We start from the raw sequence: 24,778 nt of genomic DNA on the forward strand, positions 1-24,778 counted from the left end.
AGTTTAATTTTTATCAAATCAAGATGACAGATAAGTGTTACAATTTATAAATGAATTACATCTGTGCTCCCTGATCAAATTTGTCCATGCCCACCCAATAAACCTGATGAATCTGAAATTGGAACTTTATATCTGTATGTAATGCCAAGGGAGGCTGACTTGCCAATAAAGAAAGTTGAGGAATCCAAGCAGTCACAAAGAGGACACTACCCCATATTATTAATATCAAACAAATGTGTTTTTATGGAGCTTACTCCAAACTATCCAGGTGAGTTTTACTATTCGCAATTACCATGCTACAATCTAGATCAGTGGTTCTCAGACTTTTTCTTTCCACTCACATACCACTTTAATTGTTCCCTATGCTAAAGGTTCTCTGTGATTAGTAAGGGATTGCTTAAGGTGGAATGTGGGTGGAAAGAAAAAGTTTGACAACCACTGTTTTAATCGTCCCTAATTGCCTTGTTATGTGCACAGTTTCGTAACTCCAAAGGAAATGGGCCAATGACAATTTTCCTCAAGCAAAATATTTCAGTAACAATTGGGTCGAGAGCAGTGATTCTCAACCTTCCCGTCCCATTCACATACCACCTCAAGCAACTGATGGCATAGGGATTACTTAAAGTGGTATGTGAGTGGAAAGAAAAAGGTTGAGAACCACTAATCTAAATAAAGGTGCTGTCACCTGAAGCACTCGACTATTCCATTGTCTGTTTTCACGTCACACTGCACTCATAAGAAAAGGTCATTTTAAAATTGATTAATATAAAAAATGTATTATATCACATAAATGTGTGTGATTCATTGTCCAGTTTTAATCCCAAAACCATTACTTTGTGCAGCTTTTCATATACTCTGCATAAGAAAGAATTAATAACAAGAAATCTAGTGAAACAACTAAACTGTCAAGCCATTCTATTTGCAAGTTAACTTATTTTGTAACTTACTCATTGTCCAAGGATCCTGCTTTCTCCTCCAAATTATCAAAGAAACCTTTCAGTTTCTGCAACACGAGCTATGATTCGAAGAATGGCAGATATTTTTGGTTGCTCTAGCAGTCTTTTTTAATTCTTCGCTATTTACTCATTTCTATTTTTCATTTTATTGTTATTTTTATTCATTTTTTTATTGCTGTTCTTGCTAAACAAGCCAGTCCCATTTTAGTTTCCTCTATGTTTGAATCATATTTTCCTTTCTTTGCCATATTTTTACTTTATATTTCTCTTACACAAATACTCGTACAAAATTCATGGCTGACAAATGAAACTGCAGATCTGGTATATGGACTGACAAAAGAACCAATCTGAAAGACAAACTCAGCAGGTGAAGCCGCATCTGTAAAGAAAATGGATGGCTTAATGTTTTGAGTCGAGACCCTGCACTCATTCCTGATGCAGTATCTCAACCCGAAACATAACTATCTCTGTCTCCATCCCATGTTTGTCCTATTGAATTTCTCCAACAGTCTGCTATTTTTTTTCTCTTAAAAATCAAAGCTATTTCCTCTCCTTTGGTAAACCTGGCAGCTGTTCTGTATGCAAGTCCTGGCATTTGCACCAACTGAGGTCACCAGCTAAGCAAGACAACTGATTAAAAATGCTGATGCAGCATCTTAAAAGCTGACAACTCAAAATCCACACTGAATACAGATCTATGAGGGCTGTATGTGAAAATATTGCAAATGCAGTGTGATACAGATTTAACATTTAAACTTGTGTATCCAATATCACCTCAGCTGTTTGTATTTAATAAGCCCAAAAGGCTTTGATTCAATCTATTTTCATCTCATCTATAGTGCTACCCCATGCTCTCCATTCCCTTGTATGATCTCAATCCGTACAACCCCCCTACTCCCCTCCATTTGAATTGCTCTTTTTTATTCAGAAAACTTACACCCTCAAAAGTATAGGTCATAATTTCCGGAGTGACATCCCAAGGTAGTGGTCTTCAATTCTCTAGCATTTCCTTCCTCCTAAATGACTGGTCTGACCAACTTCTCTCTCTCCTGTTAGTCTTCTCAGTTCTTCAAGTGCTGCTCCTGGTTTATCCATGTTATCCCCTTCGTTGCTTTGAAATAATTTAAGAGCTAGAAATTGGGTTTCACTTCCTCTCTCTTCTTGGAAAGGTAAAAAAGCCAGATTCATTCACAATTTCCCTCCTATATAATATAACCTTCCATCTTATAATGAAGGCAGAAGAAATTATATAGCACCATTCAGAATTAAAAAAACATACCTTTCAATCCCATTGCTTTTGACCCATATCCTTTTACTCTTTTTGCTGGTCACGTCTCCAGAATGGAGGACCATCGCCTTCCCAAGATCGTGTTATATGGCGAGCTCTCCACTGGCCACCGTGACAGAGGTGCACCCAAGAAGAGGTACAAGGACTGCCTAAAGAAATCTCTTGGTGCCTGCCCCATTGACCCCCGCTAGTGGGCTGATCTCGCCTCCAACCGTGCATCTTGGCGCCTCACAGTTCGGCGGGCAGCAACCTCCTTTGAAGGAGACCGCAGAGCCCACCTCACTGACAAAAGGAAAAGGAGGAAAAACCCAACACCCAACCCCAACCCACCAATTTTCCTCTGCAACCGCTGCAACCGTGTCTGCCTGTCCCGATCGGACTTGTCAGCCACAAACGAGCCTGCAGCTGACGTGGACATTTACCCCCTCCATAAATCTTCGTCCGCGAAGCCAAGCCAAAGAAGAAGTTAAATTAATATTTTGAGGCTCCACAGCCCCAGCAACATTAAGGCTAATGATCCCTAAGCATCAGGCAGTGGGAACGGAGACTCACAGACTTCCCTGTTGGCTTTCTGGGAGCATACTGGTGTGTACTGATGTGCAAGAATAGTTTAGAACCAGAAAAACGCATTGAACATTGCAGAACAGATTATGTAAATTAAAAAATCAAATTAAAATTAATTTTTTGAATATCTGGTTAATTTTTGTAAAAAGTAAAACATGAAAATACATAGACACTGTGGTTGAAGTAAAAACACAATGCTGGAGAAACTCAGCGAAACGTAGCGAAGGAAAAAATACATGACTGAAGTTTTGGGCTTGAGCCCTTCATCAAGGTATGGAAAAGTTGTTGGCAGATGTCTGGACATTTTTCTATATTTAAAAGGTTGGTTATGTATTTTTTTTACCTTTGCTATATAAAGGGCCAATCTCATTGGCCTAGAGACTAGGTGGCGGCCTGGTGGCGACTTGAGTCTCTGCGATGTCTCCTGGAGACTAGCTGGGTCTCCAGGGAGTTGCAGGAAATTCAAACATGCTAGATTTTTTTGGACACTTTTTTCCAGTCTCCAGCAGGTCTCCGCGACGTCATTGCAACTGATGAAGACGTCGCGGAGACTAATTTTGTCCGCAACTGGGGAGGTGTCTCTGCGACGTCACCGTGACGTCTCTGAGACCTGCTGGAGACCAAGGAGACGTCACGGCGACGTCGCGGAGATGTCGCAGCAACTTTCATAGACGTCACCGCGACGCCCAGTTGTCACGGACATCTCCCTGGCGTCGCCTTGGTGAGAGCGCAAGCCCATTTTTTTGGTCGCCCAAGTTGCCACAACTGATCAGTCGTGGCAGTCGCGGCGACATCTCTGCCAATGAGATACTAGTGTAAAGGACACTGCTTGATCTGCTGAGTTCCTCCAGCATTGTGTTTTTGTACTTGATAATAGACTGGTGTGAGACTGAGATATTTTGACATTGTAGTTAGGTATTATGTAAATATAAGTACTTCTTCCCTATCCAAAAAGTCTTAGATAAAAATGGGAAAGCTATTAAAAAAAAACTGGCACTGCAAGCTGAGTAATCTTCTGAACAATACAGTTACTTGAGAAACATTGTTGTGATTTACGTTGTTAGTTGCTTCCAGTCATCTATTTATTACCAAATGGAAGAGATCACAACTGAGATGGGACTATCTACAGTTTGATGCCACCAGCAGGTGTGTTTCAAAATTAATCAGGAAAGATATCAGCATTTCTTTCCTCCTAACTCTGAGATGGATCGCTTCTAAATGGGCCATTTAAACTCTCCATCCAACTTCACAAGCAGATTTGATTTCCCTCTGCTAGTCAAAATATAAATGTTTTGCTTGCCATAGAAACCAGTTTACTCTTTCAACATTAGTGCTATTGTGTATTGTGAATACATAATGCTCAGAAGATACAGATCTTTGGGTTGCAATGAATCAACCAAAATGTTCATCTGAGAGTAACAATAGGCCTTCATCCATAGGAAAAACATCAATCAGGAATCCAAAATGTTGAGCTATAATGAGAAAATTCTATGCACACATACAGTGACATCAATTAAAAAAAAACATGAAGATTGGGTGAGCTTTTGATGTGTTTTATCCTACAGGAGAAGAGCTAGGATATGAGATCAGGCTGGTAGTTCTTTAGTGAACAGCATGAATGCCATAGGCTGAATTATTTCCTTCTGTGCTGCACATTTCTCTGAGTCAATGAACCATTGAATTGTGCAAAACCAGCCAGCACCTAAAGAACACTAACTCAGCTGGAGACAGTATCTTCAGATGATCAAAAAAATTAAAAATATATTGTTTATTGCCAAAAAAGAAATAAATTTCAATGCACCTTCATTTTAGTCTTGTACATTTCCATAGCATATGAAACCTATATTAGGATATTAAACTGTAATTATGCAATTTTGCTTTGTCATTACTGAGGAGAATAAGATCTGTGGTCAAAATTCCCAATCTTACTGTTGCCTTGTTCCCAGTGATAGTTCTTTTATATTCTCTGAAGCAAACTAAATTTACAACAGAATATAACATTGCACTTAATGATGCTGCGCTAGTGGCATTCTGAACAGCAATTGGTTCTGTGACCTTACTTGGGAAAGGTTAGTTTCAAATGTCACCTCCTGATTGATAGAATTTTTCCATTGTTTCTTCAGGCTTGCCTCAAGTAGTGAGGATCCTCCGAATCCTGTTTTGACAATCAGTTCTCAGAATGATTGCTCATTGCAAGAGGCAAGATTATAGAAAAAATGTGACTGAAATATCGTATTTTTTAGGAAGATATATTGCCTAGTCTTAAGTATTGATTTCAAGACAGAAACAATATGAAAGCAAAACAAGCAGCAGTTTTTCATATTGATTTTTTTCTTCTACATCATTTTTTGAACAGAGCAAACACAGACAAACAGTAAATGTGGGGAGGGATGGAAAGTTTTTTTACAATTTACTTTGAATGCTGGTGATGAATCTTTTGCCTTCAAAGTTGAAAAAAAATCTGTCTAAATGTGAGCGGGTATTTGTATTGACAGCTTTAGCCAACCAAAGATAAAGGCTTGAAAGCAAATAGATCTTCAGTTGAAATAAAAGATGTTGTCAGTGATAGAAAGCTGCAGAGCCTTTTTCTGTGCTTGGTACTTCAGCTGAGCTTTTCAAAGGACAGCAGGACATTGAGAGATTTATAACAGTATTGGGTGCAATAAGAAGCAGGTGTAAAATGCAATCAATGATGCAGGGAAATGTTAATAGCAAGATTTTCCATCTGAAAGCATCTTTGTTCATTTAGCTTAATGAATGTGTTTTTCCCGGAGACAAAGAAGAGAAAAAACATGGTAAAGTTTACAATTAAAATAACTTAAATGGCAAAAAGGGATCATCCATTAATTTTAAAATGTAGCAAAGAAATAGCAATGCACGATTAGCTTGTATGCAATGACTGTAACATAGCAGCTGATCAACCCATTTCAATTTGTGAAGCCATCAGAAACTATACTATTGATTGGCTGAGTATGTCAAGGGAGGAAAATATCGTGAGTGGCTGGCCTTTGATAAAGGCTCATCTGCACTTCAAAACACAAGACTGCACCTCTTAAAGATGAACTGCATTGTGCTGAAGCAAGCATTTGCAGTCCAAGGCAGCACCAATAGGAGACAGTGTGCCACAGGCATTTTGATGCTGGCAGAAAAAGCAGGACGTTTTTCCAGGTTGTTCTCCAGCCAGAAAGTGATAAGAAGAAATAGAAGTGGGATGAAATCAATGGCAGGAATCAAATCTTCAGGCAATGCTGCAAGAAGTTCAGAGAACTCTCAACAGTAAAGGTGAATTAATGCTTGTTCAGACTCCCAATCTATCACTGCACCAGTAAACATAGAGTTCTCTCAGCCACATTACTCTTCTTCCAAAAATCTTCATTTAAACATCAAATGCTTCACCTCAAAATTTAGTCCTTTTGTAAGTCCCACGTTTCTACTATGGCCTTTCAGCCATAACAGTCACATCACGCAGGCAGTACATGTTTTGTTTTAATTAATTTGTTAGGATCCAAGCCTCACTGGGAAGACCAGCATTTACTGGCTTTAAGAAGGAGCTGGTGAGCCTCCTTCTTGAACCATTGCAGTTTTTCTGGTCAAGGTACTTTGACAGTGGAAGAGAGCTCTAGGATAAAGTTATTTGTGTGAAAATGATGAAGGATGGCAAATATATTTCCAATTCAAGGTGGCTATAACTTAAAGGTGAATGCTTGCAATGTGTATATCCTTCATGGTAATATAAGACCCGAGTCTGGAAAGTTCCATTACAGTAGCCTAAATGAGTAAGCATAATATATTTTGTAAATGATTTACACAGTTGCTGCTCTCCTCTGGAGGTGGAATAATAAATAGGCTCAGTGTGGTTGATAGGGTTCCGAATCAAATGGGCTGCTTTGACCTGGCTGATGGAGACACAAGATGGTAAAATCTGAAGCAAACAATAAGCTGCCGTAACAACCAGGTGACAGCATTGTGGAGGCAAAAGGATAGCTGAGACCCTGCATTAGATTTGTATATGTTAAGGGGAGATAGCCAGTGTAAGGGAGTGGAGGGGATGGTAAGGCACAAGATACCATGCGTTTAATGGATTCAGGTGAAGAGGGGCTGATGGGCAAGTGGGAGAAACAAATTAGTGGAGACAAGGCACTGTAGATATGGAATCTGATTAAAAAAATGAATATGCTGAGTAGTAGCAGATAAGGGATGGTAGGCACCTTAGAACATGGGCATTCTCTGTTTTGTTTCTCTCCTGATGCACTAGGTCTTTTCACACATATGCTTCTTTCCAAACCATTACGCTGCCAGTCCCTTTGTTACCCAGTTACTTTCTCCTCCCTCTACCTCACCCTCTATCTAAAACTTAAAGGCATGGATTTAAGTCAAGAAGGTAAAGATTTAAATGGGCGCTGAGATTGAATTCGCCACTAATACTACTCAAGAGCAGAACAAGGTAACTATTTTGTGATGGGTTGATTGGATAGAACTTTGGTTTGTAATTTGTTACATATCAGTCTACAACACGTAGAATTTTACCCAGAGTGGCATGCAGACGTTAAAAGCAATGTTGTGAGGAATGGATATGAATATAGTCAGGAGGTAGCAGATGAAAGTTGAATTTGCCCAGTTCATATTTCAAGATTACATTTATTTCTTTATCAATCTGATCAAATTTTTTCACTATTTAAATACAGATCATCCCATCATGAAGGATCAAAGTTCATGAAAATGTAACATTAAAAAAAATAGTGTACACTTGACTCTAAAAATTGAAGGGAGGATGTGGATTAGCACAGAAAACTTTGAAATGTATGAGAGAACATTCTGCAATCAGCCAGGTTTTCTACAACATCTCTTTGATTTTTTTTTTTGATAATTAAAAATGAAGAGTAGATGTTGCAGATTTTTGCTCTGGGTATGCTCAGATGAATTGTATCCAGAGTGCCTGAACCAATTTCCCATTGAAAATGACCAAACAGAAATGAGCACCAAGTAAACTCATGTGAAGTAGCTCAAGCATAATTTGGGCATTAAAATAAACATAAAAAGGTCCAGTTTCTCAGGTAACATTGAATAAAAATGACAAAGAAAATGCATAAATAAATAAATTTAATTCAATTTACTCCAATGGCCTGTATTATTACATGCAGTAATAATACATGTGTACAGGTATTGCAAATTTGTTTTCAGTTTTGTTGCTGACAGGAATAAGAAGGATTCCTTGCAAGCTGCCAAAGGGAAAAAGGCAGGATTGGATTCTGCGCAGATGTGCCAAGAAACTGAAGGAAATATAAGTAAAAACATGATAGTACCCATCTTTGCATTTTATCATTGATCTCATGATAGCTTGAAGGCAAGAATAAGAACTGCCTTTCTATTTACCTTTGTCATACAATTGTAACACTTGTGCAACTAACAGAGAACCTGTGAGACTGGAGAAGAGCTCTGAAAGTGGAAGGTATGATGGAATGGTGTAAACTGACAGTGTGTATGCAACTGGGCTGGTAATATATTGGTAACAAGAGAAAGAAAAGGCAAAGCTGTAAGACAGTAGCTTGCTCATATCAAAGATAGAAAACAAATTGCAGTCAATTGTGATTTACATACTGTAAATTCAAGATGTATTTATACCATTTAGTTTGCTTTGTAATCAGAACATGACAACATCTTTCATACATTCCAGACTTTTATATATGCATGTTGCTTTCAAACAGGACTGAATGTAGTTAATATACAATCTGTCATGCTTCTCTTCTCTGGAGCTACTGCTGCATTTGACAGATGGCATTGTGTACCCTTGCATCAATATATGTTGATATCCAGAATGGAAGCTCACTACCTGTCAAAGACAAAGAAACGATTAATGAGAAGTAGCTGTTATGAGCGTGCTTCATTAATTTCCATAATTTCCATTTTTTAAACTTTTTATATGCTTCCATTATAATAGTCTACTGAAACTAAACAGATTATGGTGGTCCTAAAAATAAAACTAAGACATTAGTTGCATAGACATTTAATAGTGACATTATAATTAATGATTTAAAAAGTATTAATAAACTGTAACCTTTGTCTCTAAATGGCATAGAGATTTACCCTCTCCTCTCCTGCAGGGATGAATTAATGGAATTTTAAAATTGCAGGGGAGACAGCTGTCTGCCAGCAAAAGGGGAACTTTTCCGATCTTTGATATACCCTGTACTGTCTTCCTAGCTGAGGTGAAGAAGAGTATGATCGGTCACATTTGCCAGGAGCTATATCAAGGTTCAGAAGGCAGACTGTAAGATAAGATTTTTTTAAGCCCAGCAGGAGCTCCAGAAGGAACTTGTGGACTTCTTTTGCTCTGGGCTTCTCTCATCTCCTTGTTGATTGCAACCACCTCTGGATAATGGTATTTTATTAAATAGCTAATTGCCTGCAGCTTTTTGAATTTCCATTCCTGCCCACTGGCCAACAACACATCCTGCTGGCTTCTAGTGGGAATCCGAGCCCTCTTGAATATTTAGATGAGCCAAGGGTATCAAAAATGTGAAACTTGGCTCACTCAGCATTCTTCACACAAGTAAACTTAAAATCAAGGCCAATTTGCTGCTGGAAATATATAATTGCATCTCATTAAAGTACCAATTAATGTTGTTACATTCATTGCTTAACATTAGCATTGTTTATTTTCAATTCCCTCTGGGTTAATATGAAAGGCATATTAGTTTTTCATGTCATTTCAATCCACTATCATTGAACTTTGACTGTAACGAGCATAAAGGGTATGAATGAATGGCCACATTACTCAAAATGTCTTCGAATAAGAGCATCCTTTCTGCACTACAGGTGCTAGGCTTCTACCTGCTTACTTTAGTAAGACCATTTTTTTTGACAAAAACTTTGTTGAATCTCTCATTCTCTTGCAAACTGCTGGTCAAAAAGCCCCAAGCTTGCTATTGCCACATACTGCTTCTGGATTGGTCTCATCTTCCATTCTCAACTCAGGAGGTGACCTATGTGAAGGCAATGAGCACTTTCGTTTGTTTCTCTGAAAAATACATGCCTGGATTTTTTAAAGCAGAGGCTGAGCTGAATTTGAAAATAAAAATCAAATTAAGAAGCATCAAGGAAATAAAGATAAATGGCAAACGAGGTCTGAAGAAAGATGAGAATTGAAAAGAGAAAATACGCTAAATGGGATAAAATTCTGAAAAACAAGTGCAACCAGAAATAAAACAAGGAACCAATAGACTGAGTTCTGCTTTTTATCAATATATATATATCACAGTCATTTTGAAAGTGATAAATGAGAAATCTGGGTAAATTAATTACATCGAAACCTACCAGCAAAGCGATAAAACGAGCTGAAGCTATGAAGGACATTTAGAGGTCTAATTATTAGAATACTGTCAAAGTACTTAAAATAATCCGCATTCCATTTTCATGTAGGATGCCTCCCTGGATCATGCTTATATTGAAATTAACTTAGGAGGCACTGTCTCAGGAATCTACACCAATTTATCATCATTGTTTGGATAATAATGAAAAGCTCTTAAGGTACAATTTGACAGTGAATGGAGGAAATATCTATTGATCTCATCATATTTCTTTTCACATAACAAGCATTTCATCCAAAAGTTCATATTATTGAAGAAGAGAGAACAAGGTTCTTATTTGCTCAATGAAAACTCGAATGCTGCAATTTTACAGCTTGGGAGTCTTATCAAAAGTGGTCTCTCGCAGAAGTAATTTGAAAAAGGTTTCAGGATACTATTGGGATATTATTTTAAATAAAATTCTTACTGATGACATAAGCCATAAAATAGGATCTACTGTCCTTAATATATGAATGATATTGGACACATACTGAGTTCTCTGTTTTCCCCATATCTAACCATTTCCTGTGAATAAATAGGCCCAGAAATTCCTCAGAGCTTCAATGTTTCAAATGATCATAACTCAGACACGTGTTCCTGCAGGATTTGCACTGTACTTCTGGCTAAGGAACAGGAGATAAACTGAAGCAGAGTTAAAAATGATGCCTTGGTCATTAGAAATTCTGTGAAGTGATCATATCAATCATTTCATAATCCAATTTAATAAATATAAATATTTACCCATTTATTTTCAGAAAGAGAAACATAAAAGATGCAATCAAAAAATGAACAGCACAGCAGACCATTAGGTCCCATCTAACGCAAGTGGGATTCACCGTGAGAGTCTATTTTATTTATTGGCCACTGAACTCCTGATCATTTGTAATAGAGCTTTAACACTTGCTTGTCCATTGGCATTATCAGGCTGGGGATTAAAGAGAATGGTCAGAACATATTACGTTTAGACATGGCAGCAGAAATTCACAACCTTTACTCGTGTTTGCTTTTAACTCTACCCATTGTCATTTATATTTTCATGGATTTTTTTTCACAACTGGCATAATGCACACTGAACACTCAGATTTAATCTCTAGAACCAACATGTTTTAATGAAATTCTCTGATCTGATATATCTCAACAATATAGACTATATTGAAACTTGAACAAAGGTAGCAGCAAGCAGGTGAATCTAGACTTATCTTTGTGAGGTAATAATTGCTCTCTCCAAAAGTAGGTGAGGCATAAAACTCAAAGGCACCTTTGCTGTTTGACCAAGCAACTAGATATACTCCAAATGAGTATTCTTTGCTCTCACTGATACTGTGTACCAATGTGGGTATCCTTTGACATCTTGTGCTGAGGTTTGGGGTATTTCACAGGCAATGTTACACCCATTTGATGGGACTGTGCATAATTTACCAGATTACAGAGAGCCAAGAACCATCATCTGAGACCTACCACTTCAGCAGAGGACCTGAAGCATGGGATTGCAACAGGATTGGATTGTACTGATCATGTCTATATTGTACTGATCATGTCTATGCTTCACCATCTTCATCCAATATGTCTGTCATTTATATTGTTGAGAAGAAGCATTGATGCCTATCTTCTCCTTGCTGCCTCATGTTGTATTGCTTCTGATCCAGGAGATCTTGGCTCCTCCACAACGTATCTGTAGTCTTCTTTTGCAAATACAATACTTTTTAGTTTTGATTTTTAATCTTCTATTACAAACATGGAAAAGATACTAGTTAATTAATGTTGTAATGAAACATTCTAAAGGATTTCATCTCCCCATTATGATTCTGTTTTCTGTTAAGAATTCCATCTGTTATAAACTGCTTAACAACAGTCTTTTATCAGGAGATGGAAATCTGTCATCAGTGAATTAGGAAACTAAACATTAAAATGTTGTTTACCATAAATGCAATTACACTGTCATCTTTATGCTGTCAAACACACATGCATGTTTCCAATGCGTATACGAAAGCTATTTCAAATTTGTAGAGATTTTGAACTAATCAATGCTGTGTTAATAGCACTGCTGCTGTGCTTGACTTTCTCACTGATAGTATATACCCTTTAATTTGAACAAAATATTTCCCAAATAGCTCACTGCAAACTTTAGATATAGAGCACAATAATAGGGCATTATGGCCCACGATCCCATGCGGCCGCTATTACACCCAATTGACCTACAATCCCCGGTATGTTTCAAATGGTGGGAGGAATCCAGAATTCCTGAAGGAAACCTACGCAGACATGGAGAAAACATACAAATTCCTCACAGACAGCGTGGGATTCGTACCCCAGTCCCAATCGTTGGCGCCAACCGCTAGGCTAACTGTGTTTCGGATCCGCCTGATCTTAAATAACTCCAACTATATAAAATGCATTTGTCTAGATTAATGGTTTTCAAACTGCTCCCCAAACTCACATTTCACCTTAAGCAATCCCTATGCCATAGGCGCTCTATGGTGAGTAAGAGATTATTTAAGTTGGTCAGTGAGTGGGGAAAAAAAGACTGAGAATCACTGCTCTAAATACAATTGTTACTGAAATATTTTGCTTGAGAAAAATTATCATTGGTCCATTTCCTTTGGAGATATGAAACCCTGCACATAATGAGTCAATGAGGTACAATTAAAACAGTGGTTTTCAAACCTTTTTCTTTCCACTCATGTACCACCTTAAGCAATCCCTTACTCATCACAGAGCACTTATGGCATAGGGATTGCATAAAGTGGAATGTGAGTTTGGGGTGGGTGGAATGTTTGAAAATCACTACTTTAGATGGAAGCCAAAATATTGTACTCACACCACAGAACAAAAGTGCTGAGTATTATGAAGTCTGCCCTTAGGTCTCCTCTACACATCATGACTATACATTGATCACTCCTAATTAACCTTACAGAAACACTTGGCAATGCCAACCCCACAGGGACAGCACCTTATCTTTTGGCTTGATCCTTTGTTCATTGTTTCATTTACTGTCTACAGGGCTAATCTAACAGTGTTACTGTCCAATAATGTGACAATAAACCAGAACAACTTCTGACAAATGAATGCTGATATTATAAACAGACCAAAATAGAACAATAACATTAAAGTGAACTTGTGGAGGATTTGCAGGAAAATATCGATTGATACAATTATATTCTAGATGAGATTTAAGAAGGAAATGTTCATTAATGTGGTTGGGTTGAATCAATTATAATAATATGTTTAAGGTGATAAAATTAAAACGCAATACCAAATTTAGATCAAAGAGTAACAAGAGCAATGCTTGAAAATTACTACCTTTAATTTGCAAATTATGCCTTTATCAGATAAATTATATGAATAGTGTGATAAAATTTTTGCATTCTAAATTATATTTTGACCCTGAAGAATAAATGCACAAACAATATTTCCATTTATTTTTTTTCTCAGTATATACTATGGTCTATAAGAACTTAATATTAGTGTGACATCCAAATACAAAGAGAACATTTTTCTTTTAATGTCAAGCATCTGCAGCGCCTGAAATGTGCACTGACTTATAAAGCAATACTGGTAATATGCTATGTGATTGACTCTGTGAAAGTTCTTAGCCTATGTTGGACACTGAAGCAGGGACAGACAGGTTTTATTATCGAGAACTTGAGATTCAAAAGCAGATAATTAACTTCAGGTAGTGTCTAATTATTGGAAACCAATAACCACTGACGTGACAAAGGTCACATTCATTTCTGCAAAACAAAACAGCTAATTGATAAAAGTTTAAGGGAAAGTTAGCATTTAAAGTAATAAACTACAGCAAATTTCAAAAATTGTCTACACAAAAAAAATCATGAAAATAAATAAAAAGGAATGCTAAAGGCTAAAACGACATAGTAATGTTTTCTTTCTTGACCAACAATGAATAAGAACAGCTAATAATGAAGGAATGAAGTGTAGATAATATCCACAACCATAGAAGCATGCCACTGACCTCCTTTATATTTGTGAAGTAATTAGATCTGGAGAAAAACACAGAGATTAAAGATGCTATTGTTTTGTTTGCTTCCCATTCTTCTTTGGAGATTAGTGGAAGAATTCAAAGTGGACAAACTGCAAAGTAAATCATTCTTTGATTGTTATTACAATTTTTACTCCAGTTGATGGGGTGCATAGCATTAAATGGCTGCAGTTTTTATGGATTACCACCCAATATACCATTAGGGAAGAGAAATAAAATACCCACAGCAACACATTCTGAATTACACACCATTGTTTAAAAACTCAAAGTCAAATCTCCAATCTCCATTAATCATGTTGGTCTAGTTGCAATGTAAAGATTAAAAGCAATTAAAACTGTGTTTCGGCTAACAGTGTCCAAGCTTAGAATAATACAACCTGCTCAGGAAAACTCCAGTATATTACAGGGCCTTAAGTAATTCAGAAAATAAAATTTTAAAAATCCAATGTTACTGATATTTGCTTGGAGAGATTAAAAAAGGAGTGTGGATTTTTAACAATACAACTATGGGGTATAAGCCCAGTCAGCAGACTTCTCCTTGGACGAGAATGACAATCAGTGCCAAGGACGCATGAGCTCTTGTAACTCGCCTTCATTTTTGTAGTGTCCCATTGGGCAGAAGGATGTGAGACTTGTTGCTTTATTGTTGTCCTCATTGTTTTATTATCTTATTTAGAGTATTTATTAGTTGAACTGTAAGTTTAGTAGTGATTTAAATAAATATCTCATTTTTAAATGAGATTTGTTGCAAAATCTTTTTTTCTCCCACACTGATCCAAATCCTTGAAACGTGTTTGTATTGTAATAGCAGGGTTGGCTTTAACCCTAACTTTCCAATTTAGACATGGAAATTCTACACCACGCAAAAGTAATTTTTAAGCATAATAACTGCAAATTGCACATTTAATAATGATGAAGTGCACATCATGAACCACTTACAGATCACTTGAATATATCTTGTCATATTCAATTAATTTGATATCTGATGGTGTTAATTATTATTGAGCTATGAATCAATAACCTGCACAAATTAGTTATATGATCAAGAGATTGTGATATAATACAACAATTTTCAAATAGTGGAGCAGGTAATATTGGTTCATAAAAGCAGAAACATTAAGTTTGTTGTCAAAAGGCGTATCTCTGTAACCAGATCGATAAGAACACTTAAAACACAAATATAGGAAGGAGTAATTTACTTTCCAAGTAGTTTGGAATAGATTCCTTCTGTGATAACTATTACCTGTGTTTACATACTCAAAACTGAATATTCTTGCCCTCTACTGATCATATGTAGTTAGTACTGTTTGGTATGAGTTGGAGTGATCCTGGTGCAGTTTATTCTCAATTACAATCATGGAATTGTTTTGACATTGAAGGAGCTCATAATTCTTCAATGAGAGAGGTCATGTTCTTGCGAATCAGGTGAATCAAATAGTATAAATGTTGCTGGGCATCATTTTCAGATATTTTGTAAGATTTGGATTAGTTATTAAAATGGAAAAGCATGATGAAACACCATCTCACCAAGAGAGGGCCAAATTCAGAAGATTGAAAATAAACCTGTCTATAGGAAATAGAAATTAAAGATTTGCAGACCCAAGACTGCAATGAATCAGTAGGTGCCCATTACAAAGGAGATGGCGAACATATAATTTGGTAATATTCTGGCAAAAGAGAATGGTAGTGTCGTCAAAGCCAGGATGATGGGGGAGGGGGATGGATGGATAGTAAACAAAAGGCAATATGACAGATTGAAAGCAGAAAGGGTTGGAAAAGCTGTGTCTGTGGAACAAGATAAAGAGTTAAAAATTCAGATCAAAAACAATCTGAGAATCAGTTAGTTTTAAATTGCAGAGACATTGAGGAAAAAAGTGAATAGCACAAAAGAATGAGGCTAGAGATGCCAATGGAGGCAAAGCTGTGGGTTGGAGGCATCTAGTCAATAGATTAATGAAGGCAGATGGAGAGATAGAGAATGAACAAAAATAGGAAATGAGGGTCATTAGAGAGAGAGAGAGGGTAAAAACAAAGAAAGCAAAATTTACAAAACGAACATGTAAGCTCTCCAATCTCTTTCTAACTGCTCTCATTTCATAACTCTCACGTTCCTCCATTCCCCTCTCTCTCATTCTTTCTCCCTCTCTCCCTAACTTCCTTCATCAACAAAGCAAATGACTCCAGCTACAGCTCGTCTCCCGAGACTTCCCATCAAAGATGCTCTCTTTGCTCTATTCATCCCTCCCTCATCTTCTCTGTAATTTAAAACAAACTTGTTTTCACTCTTACACAATTCTGGTGAAGCACCTTTCACTGAAAACTTTAATAATGAAAGGACAGCACTTTTTTTTATATAAATGCACATCATATTTAACTAATTTGATTGAGTTGTTTTTATCAGGTAACAAAGAGAGCTGATAAGATCAATTTAGTATATACAGCATCAAATAAAATGCAGAAATTAGGTCAATGGAATGAAATAAACAATGACATCACAATTTAAGTAATTGATTTAAATATTGGAATCATGATTTTGCACATTTGGTGTTTCTGGAGGTTGTTGATGCATCTTGACAGACATAAATAATTTGGACAAGGAAATATTGAAGACAACTGTAAACTCTGCTGAAGAATTAAAACTAGACCCAAGTGAGGTAAACAGTGAGGATAATGAAGGCCCTCAAAGGCATGGTGAGATGCACTGTAACACTGCAGATAAGGTCTATTGCCTATGTATGAAGTGACACATTTTGCTGGGAAGGACAAGGTGAGGCAACATAAAATAAATGGCACAATTCAAAAAGGATTCTGGAAGATAGTACCTGTGACATGCACGCAAGTTGAAGGACAGAAAGAAATGTCAAATATATGAAGTACAAAATCAGGGAAGGTCAGCCAAGTTCCTAAAATCACTCAATGGGCCATAAGTAGATAATTTAATCCAATTCTGAATTACCTTTGGACCAAATGCAGAGGAAGGAAGAATACCAGGTGCACAAGATGAGGAACAGAGAAGTCTGACAGGAAATTTAACAGAACCATTCAATACTGAAGGGTCGAGGGCAAAGTGAGTGAAGAGGAACTGTTTCCATTAGTGTAAGGGTTAAGATCAAGAGACATTTTGTATTTGAATACAAACAGAAGGATAAAGAAGAAAAATACTTTGATCTCTGTGCTTGTGCGATGATTTACACAATCTGAAAAGATAATAGAAGGAGATTCAATTAGAAGGAAATTTAACTCATATTTAAGGGGTGGGGGGGGGGAAGAAGGAAGGCTTACAGGGAAAGAGCCATTAGAAAAAAAGCTTCCTGTGAAACTCTGACAAACTTTTGCATGCAGTGTTTAGACTGAATGATCTCTTTGTGCCCTGTTGGTGATTCCAAGATTTTCAAGCCATGACAAATTAATTTGTTGCAATATCAAATCAAGATTTTCAGCAAGGGTATGGCTGCTGGTGCAATAAAAGATACATCACAACTCTTGACTTTAGAATGCAAAGCACTAATTTAAAGCATTTGATACCACAGGTGCTCTGTGGTTAGTAAAAGATTACTTAAGGTGGTATGTGAGTGTGGAATAAAAGGTTGAGAGCTAGAGATGCAAGGACATCTGCATAAAATTTAAAAAAAACATGCTGCCACCTGCAATCTAATGTCGTAGACTCAATGCACACACAATGATTCTGCACTTTTCTGCAGGAGCCCTATGGTAACAAGTCAAAAGTCTCCAGAACACTCTGCATGTTAAATAACCTCATACCCACAAGAGCCCAGTGCTCACTACCATCTATATGGGAACCAATCGCGAAACAGAAAGCAAGAAGGAAATATAAAGTGACACTTTCTGGCAGATACATGCAAGACCATTCACCCTACCAATAGCATCATCCCATTTCTTCAATGTCATGGTCAGAGAACTCTTCTCACCATCACCTTCCTCTGTCAGCAACTTGTCGTTCTCTATGTGTCGATTCCTCATTCTTTGGACATCCATACCTGGGGTACTCTGATTTGTTTTGCAGAAAATTTCTTCATCCCCATCTATGCAAATATCTAAAGATTTCATCTATTTTAAAGAGCTCCATCCAGACTAAAATGCATTAAATTAGGATAATGCCTAAAAGAAATGAATTAATAGATAACAGCCCCTTTCAGTTGCATAAGTGGTGGTATTGGTAGTAGGGGCAGGTTAAGAGACATGTCTTTCCTACTGTTAAAGAAGGTTTTATCCATGCAAGATTAAAAGAGGGTATTTGCTGTGCCGATGAGCTGGAAAATGAAAGCGCAACAGTCACCATTGACTGCAGGCAGTGCGGTTAGCATAATGATATTACAGAGCCAGCGATCCAGCTTCAAATCTGGCACTGTATGTAAGGAGTTTGTACATTCTCCCTGTCCTGTCTGTGTGGCTTTCCTCTGGATGTTCTAGTTTCCCTTCACCCTTAAAAACATAAACATGTTTTAGGTTAATTGGGTGTAATTGGGAAGCTCAGGCTCGTGGGCTGGAGGTTCTATTATCAAAATTAAAAAAGAACATAAAATTTTAATTTAAAATTGTACACTGATTGTCATAATTTGACATGATCTGTTTGTTCAACACATGTCCGTCAGATGCTCATTACACAAAGGAAGTCAAAACCCCTGGTATCTGGGACCTATGAGGATTGGTAGATGCTGGAAAAGGGAATTTTACAGTTTGATATGATTGCATTTTGCGTGATTTGCAAACTAACGACGATGTGCACCAATTTTAAACTTCCATATTTTTTACCTATTTATTTTTGCTGGTTGCTTGAATTCTGGATAACAGGGTTTTACTGTACCAACGTGATCCCTAATATAACATCTGGGGCAATTCACCTAGCAAACAGAAGCTTCTGCCACAGATGCTAGCTTAGAACTGTAAGGGCATTCAAAGGACAAAAATAAATAGAAATCAATTATCTCAAATTCTCAACAAAAGTAAAATGGTTTAAATCAATTAATTGGTTGTCACAAAAATAAAACATAAAATAATATAATCTTTACTTGTGTGGTACAGTTAAAAATGTTGTAACTCCCTGAATGATACCCAAATTAATATCTTGACTGTGGTTTTGCTGATTATGAGTGGGCATGTAGGACATGATTAAAAATGTGATTAAATGGGAAATACATGTCATGTGGGCAGGACACATCTAATTAATGGAATTTATAGACAAAGACTAATAGGAACAAAAAATAATGATTTGCAATAGGATATTAGGTTAGTCTTTTTGATACCTATTTCATATCAAAAATATATCTGAGCTATTGGTTGAACAGAGCTTCAACAGAGATAGTAGAATGCACTTTGGTTGTGTCGAGCAATTACTTGTGTGATTTATGGCTCCCTGAGTCTTGTATTCACAACCCTTCACACCATGTGTGCCAAACAGGTCTCACCAAATCACAAACAATGTGAAAAATAAAATCCCAAATGCATTTTATGTGGAGATTCCAGACTTTCCCTGCATCTAATTTTAGCATTTAGAAAAATAAGTGACTTTATTGCAGATGCAGTTTGATAAAACAACCTTCTTTGTTTCTCTGCAGTTGAACTTTAACTTAGCTTCAATCTTTGATGTAATTGGTGAAAGTGAATTTGATTTAAATGCTTCCTTGAGGAAGATTTAAAATTTTCTTGGGAATTCTTACTTCATTTAGCTCATCTGATTTTCCATTGATGGTAAAACAAAGAAGTTACTCAAATTTAAATATTCCATCAACCCTGGGACCATAAATATAATACATCTTAAGGGAACAACAGTGTCAGTTTCATTTAATAAAAGGAACACAAGCAGTTATTTTCATAATATATCTAACTTGTTATGAAAAGCAGACAATGTATATGAAGGAAAACTCATGGTCCAGCAGTAAAGGCAGCAAAATACCTTCTGATCTACTGAATGTCTATTCAGTAACAGCATAGAAAAGAGCTTTTACTTCACTCTCTGCAGGTTCAATTCGTTGATAATGCAAGAAAAGTATGCCAAGCTTACAGTTAGTCTTCAAAAATTCTAATTAACCCTGAAGTTTCTGAAGTTTTCCAAAAGCATGATTTGAATTAGCAACAAGAAATTGTGATTTAACAAATAATGTTGCTTCATCTGGAATAATTTCATTAAAATTGGCATTTGTATATAAAAAAAATTTAAATGGATCAATTAAGGTGAAGGGAGATGAAAGATTGTAATATGGATCACAGTGGGGTGAAATAGAGTGGGTACATGGAAGACTTCAGAAATGAGCTTCGTTTAGTTATGAATAAGAAGAACTAGCCATTTGATTACCTGGATTTTGGTTCTTGTCCAGTAGACCTGATGCTGGAAATCCATGGTGAAAACAGGTATCCAGTCTATTCAACTTCTGGTTATTTTCCCTCTGTCATTTAGTTTTCTATGTTACACATTTCTGTTTATTATTCCTCTCCTCCATGGCTCTCCTTATCTCCAAATCTTGATTTTCCTTCCTCGTCCTTTTGTTCACAATTGTTAGATTTTCTTATGCAATTTGTACTGGAGGGATTAGATGTTTAGGGCAATGCTCTGAATGCTGTTGAAGCAGCATCCTCCATCCTTTGGACTCTTTGGGTGCTGCAACTCTACCAATGTATGCAAGAAAATACAAACTCATCAGACTTTGTACCTTCCAAGAAAGGCTGGGGGAACCAGAAGGTGAGCAAACTAGCATAAAGGGCCCACCGTCTCTGAACTGTTTGAATAACTATAACATTTTTGCACCAGGTCCAGTTGAGCTATTAAAGAGCATCCAGCATCCTGCTGACAAGAAGAGCAAGGTGATAGGCCTTAATGACCATCAGCCACTGGTGACATCTGCCATGATGAAGTGCTTCGTGAGGTTGGTTATGGAGGGAATCACATCAGGAAGGACCTGGACTCACTTCACTATTATTACAAATGATTAATGACAGATGCCATCTTGTTGGCTCTCCACTCAGTGTTGGATCACCTGGATCATGTATCAGGCTGCTGATCATTGATTAAAGTTCAGCGTTCAACATCAAACCAGCAAAACTCATGACCAAGCGGAAGGATCTGGGAATTTGCTCATCCCTCTGCATCTGGAACCTGGACTAACTCATAGGTAGATCCTAATCAGTGTAGAGCAGAAACATCACCTCATCCTTCCATTAACATAGAGGCATCAAATAGAGTCCCAACTCTATTTTTATGCTCCATGTCTGCATAGCCAAGTTCAGCTCCAACTCAATCTATACATTTTCTGACAACACCATCATTATTGGTTGAATAACTGGAAATTGGAATCAGATTCAGAATCTGAATCAGAATTTATAGTCATGAACAAGTCATGAAATTCATTGTTTTACAGCAACGCCATATAGTGCAAATATTCGCCTTACAAGCATAAATAAAAATAGTGCACAAAAAGTCAAAGGAGGCAGTGTCTTTGGTTCATTAATCATTGAGGAATCTGATGGCATCAGGGCAGAAACCGTCCTTGTGCCACTAAGTGCTCCTCTAGGCTTCTGTACCTTTTCCTGAAGGTAGCAGATTGAAGAGGGCATGGTGAAGGTCCTTGAGGATAGAGGCTGCTTTCTTAAGACTCCACCTCTTGTAGATGTCCTCACTGGACATCTGTGATGTCGCAGGCCAAGTTAACAACCCCCTGGAGTTTATTCTTGTCCTGAGCATTGGCACTTCTGTACCAGACAGTGATGCAACCAGCCAGGATACTCTCCACACAGTACTCCTGTAGAGGTTTTTGAGACTGTTCAGTGACAATCTGAATCTCCTCTGACACCACACAAAGCATAGCTGTTGGCAAGCTTTCTTCATGATTGCATGAAGAAATCAGCTGCTGGTAGTTCCCATGATGTTGAAAAGGTCAGTGAGATGTCTCTTTAGATCTGCAATGTTTAACTGGACTGAGTGAATCCTGTTAAAGTTTAAATGGACTGAGTACCTTCTGCTTCCAACTCATGCTGAGTTAAAATGGCCCATTTGCTGGATGTTTGAAACTTCCATGGTATTTAACTTGCCTGAACATCGGCTATTTAAAGATACCATGGCCTGACAGAGTCTGCCGTTTCAGCAAATCGCAAGGTATGCTATCATTCTCAGGGCATCCTTATTCACAGGTAAGTTTGATTTGATGGATTTGGGGCTGAGTTTTAATAGTTATAAACAGTAATATTTGATCATTCCCATCAGAGCTGTACACAAAGAGTTGCCAGTGTAAGGCACCATCTTGAATTTTTTTAAAGAATAAGTTAGGAAACAGGATGACGATCGAGAACCTGGTTGGGTACCACCAGAACAATAATCTAACTCTCAACATCACCAAGGCCAAGAAGCTGACTGTTGAATTTAGGAAGGAGAGTCCAGGGGATCATGCACCCGTCTACATTTTTAGACATGCAGCATGGTAACAGGCCATTATGGCCCAAGAGCCCGTGCCAGCCCAATTTACACCCAATTAACCTATACCCCAGTACATTTCGAATGGTGTGAGGAAACTGGAGCTCCCAGGGGAAACCCCATGCAGACATGGGGAGACGTACAAACTTATTACAGACAACGTTGGATTCGTAGTCCAGTCCCAATCACTCGTGCTGTAAAGGCTTTGTGCTAACCGTTATGCCAATTGTGCCGCCCTGCATTGATGAGAAAGAGTTGGAGAGAAGCATAACCTTCAAGTTCCTGTGAGTCCATATTTCAGAAAATCTTTCCTGGACCCTGCACTTCAAAGCAACCATGAAAATGTTACACCAATGCCTCTGCTGCCCGAGGAGGATGAAGAAATTTGGCATGGCATTAAATACTCTATCAAACTTCTGCAGATGTACTGTGGAAAGTATTTTGGCTGGTTGTATTACAGCCTGATTTGGGAATTCAAATGCTAGAAGGCTGCAGAAGGAAGAAAACCTAGCAGGTCCATCACAGGCTCTAACCTCCCATCCATTGTGAGGTGTATAAGGCATCATAAAGAATTTGCATCACCCTGGTTACAACCACTTCTCACTGCTACCTTCAGGCAGAAGGTGCTGAATTCTGAAAACCATCAGCTCCAGTTTCGAGAGTAGTTTCTTTCCAACAGCGACCAGACTGTTCCACCTCCCTTTGGTTCACTAATTATGGACAGCTCCAGCAATTGCAAGTCACTTTTTTGCACTGTGTAACGATCTTTTGTATTTACCATCTCCTTTAATTTAGTTCAAATAGTAAACTATTATCGTTTTTTCCTTCACAAGTACCTGTTCAGCTGCAGCAAGTAAGAATTTTGGTGTGTATATTGTTATGAGCCCAGAGGACCCCAAAACACAGCAGCAATAGATATTCACCGACAAATGGTTACTTAAACAAAAGTTGATTTTAATTATCTTTAAACATGAAAATAGAATTACACTTTAACTTAACTCTATTGACTTACTTAAGCCCCTTCTAATTTAAGGCTCACGTGCGTGTAATGTGTTTGCAAGTTCAGAAAAGTTATTTGGTTCACCGTCCAATCTCACTTCTTATACTGTACACAGAATTTAATATTTATAAAGTTCATCAGGCTTTAGTGCTTGAAAGGTAAATGGTTACTGCTCAGGAAGGTTCTTGTCAACTTTCAGAGAGAGATTTGATTTTCGAGGACATCCACAACTGATGTACTTCCATCAGCCACTCCAGTGTCTTGCTGACAAAACCTGCCCCTTCAAGGTTCTATAGATGATAACTTCTTTCTTCCAGGTCATCACAGAGTTCCTTTTTGCTTCTTTTATTCCAAGTGAAACATTAGGCAGCCAGTCCTCTCCTCTTGCATGTACCATAAGGACTTTGACCAGGCCGTCTTCCAAACAGGCTTACCAGCTTATCCTGTTCTAGTTCCAACTACATCTGCTGGCTGTTACATTGTACAAGTGATCTGTGTGTGTGTGTGTGTGTGTGTGTGTGTGTGTGTGTGTGTGTGTGTGTGTGTGTGTGTGTGTGTGTGTGTGTGTGTGTGTGTAACAGAGAGGAAGCCTGTTTGACTCTCTCTGCTTGCAAAACCACATGATCCTCTTACAACAGCAAGCTCTCCTCCATCCAGAAAATATGTGGCTCCAACAAGCTATTTCATCTGCTGCCTTTTGTAAACAACAATCCATTAGTGAAGTCTCTTGAGCACTCTTCAAAGCTCTTGCAAAAGGTCTGAGGTCCTGCTGAGTCTCACATGGGGAAGAGATCCAGTATTTCAAATAAGATCTGTTTTAAAGTGTTTGTAAGTAACATACTCTAACAAACCTTTCCCAATTTATCTCCGAAAAACACATCTATATACTGTGTCACAATATACATTGCACAAGATTAATGATAATAAACTCATCCTCATCTACTGATTGTGCACATTAGATGCTGTGAAGATGGGACTTACTTTCATAACAATATAGTGTTTATTCCTAAGAGGTTGCCGTGGACAGACAGTATAAAAGGAATCTATTTATTTTGAAAGGAAATCTTTGCTTGGTATGATCAGTGTGATGACCAATCAACAGCAATGCAGTTTACTTGTGATTAAAGTGCCTGAATAAGCCAAGACTCACTAGGAATGGATGATAATAGCCAGTCTTGCTGGGGATCCCAATCTTCGATGAA

The 24,778-nt window shown here is 37.6% G+C and overlaps 1 long non-coding RNA gene across 2 annotated transcripts; it reads right to left on the reverse strand.

The window, feature by feature from the left end:
- Window positions 1-7,971: 7,971 nt before the first annotated feature.
- On the reverse strand, window positions 7,972-23,089 carry LOC138742872 (uncharacterized). Of its 2 annotated transcripts, XR_011344470.1 has the most exons (4): window positions 22,792-23,089; window positions 20,468-20,778; window positions 11,609-11,833; window positions 7,972-8,634 (listed from the first exon to the last, which is right to left on the reverse strand). It is a non-coding gene; the product is annotated as an uncharacterized lncRNA (long non-coding RNA). The 2 variants fall into 2 exon arrangements; XR_011344469.1 differs by having other exon boundaries at window positions 20,468-23,089.
- Window positions 23,090-24,778: the final 1,689 nt, after the last annotated feature.

Source organism: Narcine bancroftii, chromosome 9 (assembly GCF_036971445.1).
Source record: "Narcine bancroftii isolate sNarBan1 chromosome 9, sNarBan1.hap1, whole genome shotgun sequence".
NCBI lineage: Eukaryota > Metazoa > Chordata > Chondrichthyes > Torpediniformes > Narcinidae > Narcine > Narcine bancroftii.